Source organism: Schistocerca cancellata, chromosome 1, assembly GCF_023864275.1.
Source record: "Schistocerca cancellata isolate TAMUIC-IGC-003103 chromosome 1, iqSchCanc2.1, whole genome shotgun sequence".
NCBI lineage: Eukaryota > Metazoa > Arthropoda > Insecta > Orthoptera > Acrididae > Schistocerca > Schistocerca cancellata.
This window is the reverse complement of record NC_064626.1, coordinates 911,567,869-911,580,776: the sequence shown is the minus strand read 5'-3', so window position 1 is coordinate 911,580,776 and position 12,908 is coordinate 911,567,869. Positions and strand designations below refer to the sequence as shown.

General features: G+C 41.6%; 1 protein-coding gene across 2 annotated transcripts in view; it reads left to right on the top strand.

Moving 5' to 3' along the window:
- LOC126191208 (cGMP-dependent protein kinase, isozyme 1-like) overlaps positions 1 to 12,908 on the top strand; it is a 410,062-nt gene that overhangs the window by 12,798 nt on the left and 384,356 nt on the right. The window lies entirely within an intron of this gene.

The window sequence follows — 12,908 nt, the reverse complement described above, 5'->3', positions numbered from 1 at the left end:
TGTATTCCTTTTTGCCTGCTTCATATACTGCATTTTTATATTTTCTCCTTTCATCAATTAAATTCAGTATCTCTTCTGTTACCTAAGGATTTCTAGTAGCCCTCGTCTTTTTACCTGCTTGATCCTCTGCTGCCTTCACTATTTCATCTCTCAAATCTACCCGTTCTTCTTCTACTGTATTTCTTTCCCCCATTCTTGTCAATCGTTCCCTAATGCTCACCCAGAAATTCTCTACAACCTTTGGTTCTGTCAAATTATCTAGGTCCCATCTCCTTAAATTCCCACCTTTTTGCAGTTTCTTTAGTTTTAATCTACAGTTCATAACCAATAGATTGTGGTGAGTGTCCATATCTGCTCCTGGAAATGCTTACAATTTAAAACCTGGTTCCTAAATCTCTGTCTGGCCATTATATAATCTATCTGAAACCTGTCAGCATCTCCAGGCTTCTTCCATGTATACAGCCTTCTTTTATGATTCTTGAACCAAGTGTTAGCTGTGATTAAGTTATGCTCTGTGCAACATTCTACCAGGTGGCGTCCTCTTTCATTCCTCATCCCCATTCCATAGTCACCTACTACGTTTCCTTCTCTTCCTTTTCCTACTATTGAATTCCAGTCACCCATGACTATTAAATTTTCCATCTCCCTTCACTATCTGAATAATTTCTTTTATCTCATCATACATTTAATCAATCTCTTCATCATCTGCGGAGTTAGTCAGCTTATAAACTTGTACTACTGTGGTAGGCGTGGGTTTTGTATCTGTCTTGGCCACAATAATGCATTCGCTATGCTGTTTATAGTAACTTACCCGCATTCCTAGTTCTTTTTATTCATTATTAAACCTTCTCCTGCATTATCTCTATTTGATTTTGTATTCATAACCCTATATTCACCTGACCAGAAGTCTTGTTCCTCCTTCCACCGAAGTTCACTGATTCCCACTATATCTAACTTTAACCTATCCATTTCCCTTTTTAAATTTTCTAACCTACCTGCCCGATTAAGGGATCTTACATTCCACGCTCCAGTTTTCTTTCTCCTGATAACAACGTCCTCCTGAGTAGTCCCCGCCCGGAGATCCAAATGGGGCACTATTTTCCCTCCGGAATATTTTACCCATGAGGACGTCATCATCATTTAACCATACAGTAAAGCTGCATGCCCTCGGGAAAAGTACGGCTGTAGTTTCCCCTTGCTTTCAGCCGTTCACAGTACCAGCACAGCAAGACTGTTTGGGTTAGTGCTACAAGGCCAGATCAGTCAATCATCCAGACTGCTGCCCCTGCAACTATTGAAAAGGCTGCTGCCCTTCTTCAGGAACCACATCTTTGTCTGGTCTCTCAACAGATGCCCCTCCCTTGTGGCTGCACCTACGGTACAGTTATCTGTATCGTTGAGGCACGCAAGCCTCCCCACCAACGGCAAGGTCCATGGTTCATGGGGGGGGGGGGGGGGGGGGACTGCTTACGTAAGAAGCACAAAATCAAGACAAAAGAGTGCTTCAGATGTATAAAGTGCACAGACACACAAAAACCTAACACACACAGCCTGAGTTGCATGTGAGTGTTGCTGTTAGACTGAATACAGGATCTTTTTGAGCGAGGTAGTGAGTGTTCTCACAGTGAACAATAGCGAGTGTAAACCACCCACTGCCAGTTTACACTCACTATTTTCGCTGTGAGAACGCTTCGCTGCCTGGACTTGAATCTTTTGCCGACCGAGATGTCATCGCTTACGAGACATGGCATTGTGGAATCAACGCGAAGACCCAAAGTAGACCTAATTTTGTTTATAGTAATATGCCTTTTACTCTGTATACCAGCTCCTGTAGGGATTGTATTACATGTATTATTTTATGTACATGTGTAACTGTAACTTAGAAATGTGAAATATAATGTAAACTTTTGTATTTATCTTAAAAAAGTGAAAAAAGTTTCTTTTGTAAACCTTTACATGTCTCCTGTACATCAAATCAAATGATTTGAAAGTTGTACATAATGAGATGAATAAATCACATATCACACATGAGGCCCTGAGCTATTGCAGCCAATGCTTCCTTCCCTGGCTGCATTTCCTTCACTGTGCCCTCCCTCCCTATCCTCATTCCTTCCCTGTTGCCCCCTCCTTCCGCTCTCTCAGTGTTCTAACTTATGTCGACCTGGCTATCCACCTGGTTTCCTGTACTGGTTGCAATTTTGTTCCTTAAGCCCTTTCTTTCATCCTTTTTGGCATTTAGGTCCCTGCTTGAGGTGTGACCTCCACTTCAAAATTTCCTGTTTTCAGTGTGAGTCTTTTGGGGAAGAACTCCTTCCCTAGCAACTACGGTGTGGATTCTTCTACCCCTTTCCTTCTCTCCCTTCCCCACTGTAGCCCCCTTCCACCCTGCTAGGCCACCAGCATGCATAGCCATTCTGTGTGGTGGGGCTGTTAATGAATCCATATGACTGAGTCCCCTGTCTCAACAGATACATGAGTTGTTCCCTCCCCATGTATGTCAAGGAATAAGGAGTGCTGGATTATCTTCCTGAAGCATCAGAAGTCCTGGAAACGGCCGCTGTGACAGACGGCTGTTGCTTTGGCTGGGTGGCACCCATGGGGAGAGCCCCTGGTTGGAATGGGTGGTATCAGGGCAGTAGCTTGGCGCATTAAGCGTATCTAGCTGCAAAAATTTGGCCCTTCTCAAATGGCCATCTCTTTGAATGGTGAAGGACCATTGAATGCAGTTCCGTATGACCCGGCAACCTTCCCTTTCCTGGCTACACCATGGGAGTAGGGCCAGGCTCGCCATCATGGGATGAAACCCTTTCCCTGTTACCTCATCTGTACTAGGATGGATGAGGACACATTCACCGCCACAAAGCCATTGTTTTTTGTGGAAAATATCGAGGACAAGTTTGGTGAAGTGGAGTCTTAGTAAGATGCAGTTGGGCTCCCTGTTGATCAAAGCTTCTTCTGCCACCCAATCTGCAGCTCTTCACACCTGTGATTGTCGTGGCAATGTCCCAGTGTCTATTACTTCTCACCAATCTCTGAATATGGTCCGGGGAGAGATTTTCATTGGGACCTCTTCCTGCGCACTGATGAGGAACTCCGGGCTAATCTGGGGTGGCATGGCGTTCATTTTGTTCGACATGTGCAGAAGGTTCACAAAGATAACTGCACCAATACTCGCACCTTCATTCTGGCTTTCGAGGGGGATACTCTCCCAGAGGAGGTCAAGGTTATGTGCTACAGGTGTGACGTGAAGCTGTACGTCCCTGCACCTATGCAGTGATTTCGATGCTTGCGTTTTGGGCATATGTCTTTGTGTGGTGACTGTGGACACCCACTCCACGAGGGAAGCCCCTGTGTTCCACCACCTGTGTGTGTCAATTGTGCTGACCGCCACTCCTTTCGCTCACCGAATTGCCCAGCTTATGAGAGAGAAAGAAGACCCAAGAATACAAGTCCCTAGATTGCCTGTCTTATGCTGCGGCTCGCCAAAATTATGAGAGACTCCATCCAGTGTCCCTATCTCCAAATTTTGCCTCTGTTACTTCATTTCTTCCTCTTCCTTACCCCAGCCCAGTTCCCCTCTCCCCTGCAGTTTCCATGACCTCCCATCTGGGAGCTGCTCCTCCTCCCCAGCTGAAGAAGTGCCCCCTTTCTTCGGCACCTGCCGGTGATTGAGCTCCCTCCTGGGACCCCTCTCTCTGGCGTCTCTCAGGCCGGAAGATTCCTACCACCACTCAGCCACGGACACACCATCTGTGCGACCCAAGGTCACCTGTTCTCTTTCAGTTCCATATCTTGCAGATGTCTGTACTCCCCCTGTGCCCTGCCTTCCTCCACTTCTGAAAGAGAAGAAGAAGAAACATATATCCCAAGACAAGGCACCCCCGATGCCCCCCGAGGTGCCATCTCCCCCCTCGCAAACTGAATCTGACAGTTTATTTATGAATGTTATCTCTTCATTGTCAGTGACGGCCACTGACTGAGTGACATCACCTCCTCTCAGCTTCTTTATGTCTAACTTGGACTTTCACCACATGATCATCCAGTGAAATTAAACAGATACTATAGTCACCTACCAGAAATGCAATGTCTTGTTTCCTCCTATTCTGCATTCTGTCTTGTTCTTCAAGATACGCTTTTCTGTGATGACCACCTCCAACATTTCATTGTTATCGGGTGTTCTGTCAGAACCATGCCGGCCCTGGGTTAGCACCTGGTGGGTTCTGCACTTTGGTTCACTCCGATGTCATTAGTGACTGGATACCCCTCTGTACCAACATGGAAGCAATAGTGGTTTGAGTGCAAACGACTCTGGCAATCACCATTTGCAATGTCTACTTCCCTCCAGGTAGGCCACTTCCTTACGTTGAACTGTCTACCTTAATCCAACAACTTCCGCCCCCGTTTATCCACGGCACCTTCTCTGCTCTTGATCTCACGATCTCTTCCCCTGCCCTTGTAGCTTCCCTACATTGGTCATCCCATGATGACTTTTGTGACAGTGACCACTTTATGGTGATTCTAACGTTCCCCTACTGCCACCAAGCAGACAGGCCCCAATGAAGGGCATTCTGCAGGGCCAATTGGCCTTTACATACGTCTGCTGTGCACTTCGACAACTCCCTCTCGAATGCCATTTATGTAGTTGTGCAAGGTGTCTCTGACCCTATTCTTCATGCTGGCACTGCAGTCCCCCTATCCACAGGTCCCCCTTGTCGTCGACCAGTACCGTGGTGGTCCAAGGATGTCACCGTCACTGTCCAGGACCGCTGACGGGCGCTGCAGTGATTTAAGTGACACCCTTCACAGACCACCTCCTCGCTTGTAAGCATCTCCTTGCTAAGGCTTGTTACATTATTCAGTGGAGTAAAAAGGAATGCTGGGAGCACTATGTTTCCTCCCTGGGGACATAATGCCTCTCCATCGCAGGTTTGGTCCAAACTCTGTAGCCTTTGGGCTGCCAATGACAGTCACATGTCTAGGGTCTTAACCTCCAAGGTGCTCTGGGCACTGATCCACTGGTCCTCGTGGAACATCTTGCGACACACTTTGCGACAGCATGGGTATCGTCTTCCTATCCTACTACCTCTCTTCGGCAGAAATGTAGAGTTGAACAGACTCCCCTTTGTTTCATCTCGCACAACGCTGAGCCCTTAAATGCACCATTCACTGAATGGCATTTCTTGCAGGTCCTTACCTCTTCCCGAGACATGGCCCCAGGCCATGCCAAACAGCATGGATTCCGCAAACATTGATCATGCGAAACCTGACTTGCATTTTTCTTCCATGACGACTTGGAAGCTATGGAACAAGGCAGTCAGCTAGGTGCATCATATCCAGAAAGCATTTGACTTAATACAACATCTACATCTATATTATAAAAAGGATAGACATATGGAATATCAAGTGAAATTTGTTTCTGGATCGAGGATTTCTTTGTAGGGAGAATGCAGAAGGTATCTTGGATGGAGAGTCACTGACAGATGTAGAAGTAACTCTGGGTGTGCCCCAGGGAAGCATGTTGAGACCCTTGCTGTTCACATTGTACACTCCTGGAAATTGAAATAAGAACACCGTGAATTCATTGTCCCAGGAAGGGGAAACTTTATTGACACATTCCTGGGGTCAGATACATCACATGATCACACTGACAGAACCACAGGAACATAGACACAGGCAACAGAGCATGCACAATGTCGGCACTAGTACAGTGTATATCCACCTTTTGCAGCAATGCAGGCTGCTACTCTCCCATGGAGACGATCGTAGAGATGCTGGATGTAGTCCTGTGGAACGGCTTGCCATGCCATTTCCACGTGGTGCCTCAGTTGGACCAGCGTTCATGCTGGACGTGCAGACCGCGTGAGACGACGCTTCATCCAGTCCCAAACATGCTCAATGGGGGGACAGATCCGGAGATCTTGCTGGCCAGGGTAGTTGACTTACACCTTCTAGAGCACGTTGGGTGGCACGGGACACATGCGGACGTGCATTGTCCTGTTGGAACAGCAAGTTCCCTTGCCGGTCTAGGAATGGTAGAATGATGGGTTCGATGACGATTTGGATGTACCGTGCACTATTCAGTGTCCCCTCGACGATCACCAGTGGTGTACGGCCAGTGTAGGAGATCGCTCCCCACACCATGATGCCGGGTGTTGGCCCTGTGTGCCTCGGTCGTATGCAGTCCTGACTGTGGCGCTCACCTGCACGGCGCCAAACACGCATACGACCATCATTGGCACCAAGGCAGAAGCGGCTCTCATCGCTGAAGACAACACGTCTCCATTCGTCCCTCCATTCACGCCTGTCGCGATACCACTGGAGGCGGGCTGCACGATGTTGGGGCATGAGCGGAAGACGGCCTAACGGTGTGCGGGACCGTAGCCCAGCTTCATGGAGACGGTTGCGAATGGTCCTTGCCGATACCCCAGGAGCAACAGTGTCCCTAATTTGCTGGGAAGTGGCGGTGCGGTCCCCTACGGCACTGCGTAGGATCCTACGGTCTTGGTGTGCATCCGTGCGTCGCTGCAGTCCGGTCCCAGGTCGACGGGCACGTGCACCTTCCGCCGACCACTGGCGACAACATCGATGTACTGTGGAGACCTCACGTCCCACGTGTTGAGCAATTCGGCGGTACGTCCACCCGGTCTCCCGCATGCCCACTATACGCCCTCGCTCAAAGCCCATCAACTGCACATACGGTTCACGTCCACGCTGTCGCGGCATGCTACCAGTGTTAAAGACTGCGATGGAGCTCCGTATGCCACGGCAAACTGGCTGACACTGACGGCGGCGGTGCACAAATGCTGCGCAGCTAGCGCCATTCGACGGCCAACACCGCGGTTCCTGGTGTGTCCGCTGTGCCGTGCGTGTGATCATTGCTTGTACAGCCCTCTCGCAGTGTCCGGAGCAAGTATGGTGGGTCTGACACACCGGTGCCAATGTGTTCTTTTTTCCATTTCCAGGAGTGTATATTAACAACCTTGCAGACAATACTATTAGTAACTTCAGACCTTTCACAGATAATGCAATAATCTCTTATGAAATACTGCCTGAAAGAAGATGCAAAAATATTCAGTCAGATCTTGATACGATTTCATAGTGGTGCAAAGATTGGCAACTTGCTTTAAATGTACAGTAAAGTAAAATTATACACTTCACAAAACAAAACAAATGTGGTATCATACGACTACATTATCAATGAGTCACAGATGAAATACTAGGGATATGCAATCGATCTGCAAAGGAGACTTCATACAAAACACTCTTGTGACATATCTTAAAATTCTGCTACTGTGTGTGGGGCCCGTACCACATAGGACTAACAGCAGGTATTGAATGGACTTTTGGGGGAGTATCTTCTTTCTTTTTTTTTTTTATTAAAAAAACCACAATACTTGGAAATATACACAGAATATCCATAATATACATGAAAAGCTACTAAAAATATCCAAATTATACATTAAGTGCTGAATTTATGAATATTTTCCAACCCTGTCTTTATCTGTCCCACAGAGACAGCAAAGACAAGATTATAGCACACACAGAAGTGGTCAAGCATTTGTTCATCCCACACTCCATACATGAATGTAATATGGAAAAGCATTACTAACCAGTAAAATCAGGTGTACCCTCTGCACCTACTTCCCAGTGGTTTGCAGAGTATAGATGTAATTACAGACAGGGTTGTAGCTTGTTACCAATGTTATTCAATCAGTCAGTTGAACAAGTGGTAAAGCAAACCAAGGAGTAATTTGGAAATTGATAATTGGCTTTGATAGTGATTGTGAAGAGCACAGTTGTGTGAGTAACTTGTGTGTTGACCCTGAAAGTGTCTTCTAGTACTAAATATTGTATCACTATCATTGAGAGTGTTATTTAAAATGCGATACTGGAAAAAAAATTGCAATTGAAATGATTTCTAAGAACGTGATTGTTCACTGTAGAAGAAATTCAAAAAATCATAATGTCTCTAAAAAGTAAGAACTCTGCAGGGGTTGATAATATATCTAGTAATTTATTGAAATATTCTTGTGTGTGGATAAGGGACATTCTCTGTCATATTTTCAATGCTTTCTTTCAGAAAGGTGTTGTTCCCAGTAGTTTATAACTTGTGATGTTCACTAAATTAATCTCCTGCACTGAATGATAGCAGTCCATATACATCTGTATTAGAAGAAGTATGGTAGTCTCACAATGATGACAATAATTTGATGATACATGTATAGACTCTTTTAAATATTTAACACAGTTTAATATAGAATCCTGTGTCCTTGTGGAAGAATGAGCAAGTTGTATGTTTTGTATAATTATTAATTTTTGACTTACTAAATCTTCCAACAAGCAATTAGCAGCTTATGTTAGTGGTTAACTCTGAAGCAATTACATTGGGACTGAAAGCATCAAACATTGTCTATTTTCAACACCATTTGTAACCTTCAGGATTTCTAGGATTCCTCAAATTTAATTTTGTTTGTAAAACAAGAATCGGAACTAAATACGGTTCAATTTTACTTCTTTAGAAAACTGTGATACCATGTCTACAACAAAAATTACTAATTTTGAAAATGTCTTTAAAATAAGATAAAAATTATTTGTATGTTACATATAATACCAAGAAAATGGTTTATTTTTGTATTCAAAGGATAGAAATCCACAGTGAAATAAAAAGTAGATATACATTCTAAAGGTAAAACTATAATAATTGTAGGAATATTAAGGTTTGGAGTGTTTATCTGCTTCAAGGGAATTTTAGATTATAGTTATTGCAGCTGTGATGTTTTTGGTTCTACTGAAAACTGACATGCCCGTGAGAATATTTATTTATTTATTTATTCATCCATGGAACAATATATATTGTACAGATGTCATCAGTTTATAAAACATGAGCACACATTTACATTTACAATGAAACAGATTTCTCATATTTTGTGTAGTTTTTATACCTAGTCATACACACATTTATAATTACATCGTATCTTGGTGATAATGTCATATGTTGCTAATAATCTACATCTATGTTACATATTCTTTTAGAGTATAACAACTTTTACATACTAGGAAGGTTTTAAGCTTTTGTCTGAAAGTGAGGGGCTCATTTATTTCGTTAATTTCCTGTGGTAATTTGTTATACAGTTTTATCCCATTATAAAATATACTTTTTTGCGTCTTTGCCTTGTTCTTTCTATTTAGATGGAGGTGGTGACAAGATCTTGTTTCATGGTCATGTATTAGGCTGTTTGTGTTATACATGTTGAGATTTTTCGTAATGAACATTATGTTCTGAAAGATATACTCACAAGAAACAGTTAGAATGCCTAGCTTTCTAAATAATTCTAGACAGTGGGCCCTGTTGTTGCTGTTTGTTATTATTCTTATGGCTCTTTTTTGTACTTTGAGCACAGTTTGCATGTTACTGGCACTTGTTCCCCAAAACATGATCCCATAGCTGAGGACTGAGTGTAGATATCTGTAATATGTTATTTTAAGACATGTATTATTGTATATCGGTGCCAGGATTCTAAGAGCATAGCATGCTGTGGATAATTTCTTTGCCAAAATGTTGACATGGTTTGTCCATTTCAATTGGCTGTCTACATTCATCCCTAAGAATTTGGTACTTGTTACACATTCTAATTCATTATCATTAACTTTTATTCTAGTGGCATTGTGTTTTTTGTTCGGTTGGAAATTAATATAGTTAGTTTTCTTTACATTTAGGGTTACTTTATTTTTTAATGACCAGTTGTGGACATCATTGAGAGCCTCGTTTGCTCTTTCTGACAGTTGTGTTGGATTTTCACCTGTTATTACTATGTTGCTGTGATCAGCAAAAAGTATTTTTTCTCATGTCTGATACTTTGTGGGAAGTCGTTAATGTATAATAAGAAACAATATTGGGCCTAGTACACTTCCCTGTGGGACACCTATATTCACATGTTCTGGGTCAGACAGGTGTTTTACAAGGGAATTGCTTGAAACTTGTGATATCTCAACTCATTGAACTCTGTTTTGGAAAATGATTTGAACCACTTCTTTGTCATACCTCTTATTCCTATTTGTCCTAATTTATGAAGTAAGATTGTGTGGTCAACTGTATCAAAGGCGTTTGACATGTCTAAAAAGATACCACTTACATTTTTCACCTTTGTCCAGTGCTTTTAAAATTACTTTGGTGAACTGTGCTATAGCAGGTTGTGTGCCTTTTCCGGGCCTAAAACCAAATTGGCCACTGGAGAGAAGGTTATATTTATTCAGGTAATTTAGCAGTCTCTTTTTGACTAGTATTTCTATTATTTTAGAAATGATAGACAGTATAGAAATTGGCCTGTAGTTCTCTACATTTTCCACATCTCCGTTTTTAAGGATAGGTATAACTTTTGCTTGTTTTAGGTACTCCGGAAAGTATCCAGATTCGAAAGATTCATTAATTATGTCTGTTAATGGGCCCTTTATGAAGTCTATACATTCTTTAATTACACAGACTGGGATTTCGTCAAGTCCTACTGAAGTTTTATGTTTTAGTTGGTGTACTACTAGTGCCACTTTCCTTTCTGTAGTTGGCAAGAGCACCATTGAGTTTGCTGGCTGGTTCTGAGTAGGTAAATCATATGTATCTGGAAATTTCTGCTGTAATTTTTTTGCAATACTACTGAAATATGAGTTTACAAAATCAGCTAATTGTTTAGGGTTACCTACTGGTACATCTTTGTTTTTAATATGTGAATTGAGGTCCTTTTTAGCAGAGTTAGATGTTTCCTGTTTGATGGTGTTCCAGGCTGCTTTGCTCTTGTTTTCAGCTTGAAGTAATATTTTGTTGTTTGAAAGTTTTTTTGCAGCTAGCAGCACCTTTCTGTATATTTTCCTGTACTTTTTGTAGAATTGCAGAACTTCTGTGTGAGATTGATATTTTGTACGGAGTTGAGATATCTAAGAGTTTCTGAGGATTTTTTGATACCTGTAGTCGCCCATTAATTTCTCTTTGTAATTTTAATTTGATAAAGAGGTTTTGGAATCATCTCTTCAAATCTGAGTTTAAAAATTGACATGAACTTGATAAATTTCTGATTTGCATTAGTTTCTGCATAGACTTCCCCCAATCTTCATATTCTAGCTGGGATTTAAACGCATACAGGGCTGATTTGGAAAACATTCTTTTGAATGTGCACAGTTTAAGAGGAGTTTCTACATGAATGTTAGTTTTTAAGATCTGGCATAGGTGGTCTGATAGGCCCAGGTTTTGGACAACAATATGACATTTTTTGCTATCAATATCTGTAGCTACATGATCTATAGACGAGGAAGACTCTTTCATTATTCTAGTTGGACAATTAACAAGGGAGGATATTCCATAACAGCTTAGAATATTCACATATTTGTTGCTAGCCTTATCAGGCTTCATCATATTAATGTTTAAGTCACCACAGATAATTACATGGTATGAAAGACTCTTGAAAAACTAAATGTCTAGAGCTGGAAGACTGTAGGTCTGCAGATACACACAGTGACAGTTATTTGCATGTATAATGAGGCAATTTATTTGTTTCATTTTTCAGAAATTGGCACATTTTTTGAAAAGTGATATGGGGCTTTTGGAACTCCTACCTGCAGAATTAGTCAGAGTTGGTTGAACAGTACCCTAAGTTCACAGCAGAATAGGGAAAAAAGAGCAATGATCAACTTAAAGAGACTGACAAGTGAAGAAAACACATTTTTAAACTAACAGAATTAAAGAAACTTTCACCCAAAACATTGTGGTATAATTTGTTACATTAATTGGAACTGTAGTGCATATCTACAGAGAATGCAGTTAATATCATGCATGGACCCAACAACAATCACCAAAACACGACATTAATGAACAATTTTCAGTAATAATAAAAGAAATTGAAATGAGCATCAAGAGAAATGTTTCCATGTTTGGGAGTGGGGGAGGGGGGATTCGGCTCTGAAATTGTAATTTTTTATGTAAATGAGATGTTCAGTTCTGAGAAATGTCATGCCATAGAAACTACTATGTTCTATAGGTGACATAAAAAGTTTATTATATTCCAGAAAATGGATGAGTGTCCATTCAGTATATGAATAAGAACTGTATATTTCAGATCTCTGGGTGGCAGGGGGAGGGTGGGGAGAAGGGACAAGTGCCCCCTCTTACCCCTTGTTGCACAGATGCCTATGTCTGTGGAGTAATGTCTGTAAATGTTTTTATCTACATTAGATTTTCTCCACATATGTTGTACGAAACTAATGATTTTGGAAAAAAATCAAACAATGGAAAATATGGATGGAATAATATTATGAATTAGGATGGATTGCCACAAACCACATAGGCAAGGTGTTGAGTGGTTGACAGATGTGTTTCCTCTATGTGATGAGTACCAGTCTGCCCTAATTTATAGTATTAGAAAAATAACATTAATACAGTAGCTTACAGTGTAAACAATTGTCTGTAGATAAACATGTCAGAAAAAACATCTCTGGATGATTTGGTTTTTTGTGGACGTATTGAAATGTGGCATTATCATTCTTAGGTGAATAAATGAGCATCTTGTCTGTGACTCCTTGTAATAAAACTTGTGCATATGCAGCCACTAATGCTTCAACATCTTTTAGATTGATCACTATGCTATAGACGGATCACTATGCTATCTTACTTTCAGTTTCTATAATTATGTATTAGTTTTTACTAATGACAATAATTACAAAAAATTAACTGAGAATGTGCTATTCTATTCAACAAATTAGTTCAGCTTCTTGGTTGGAAAAAAAATACAAAAAAGGGAAGAAGATGAAGAAGAGAAAAGAAAAGAAAAGAAAAGAAAAGAGAACACCACACACACACACACACACACACACACACACACACACACACACAGTGAATTTCAATAATACTGTGCTGTGGTTAAGTG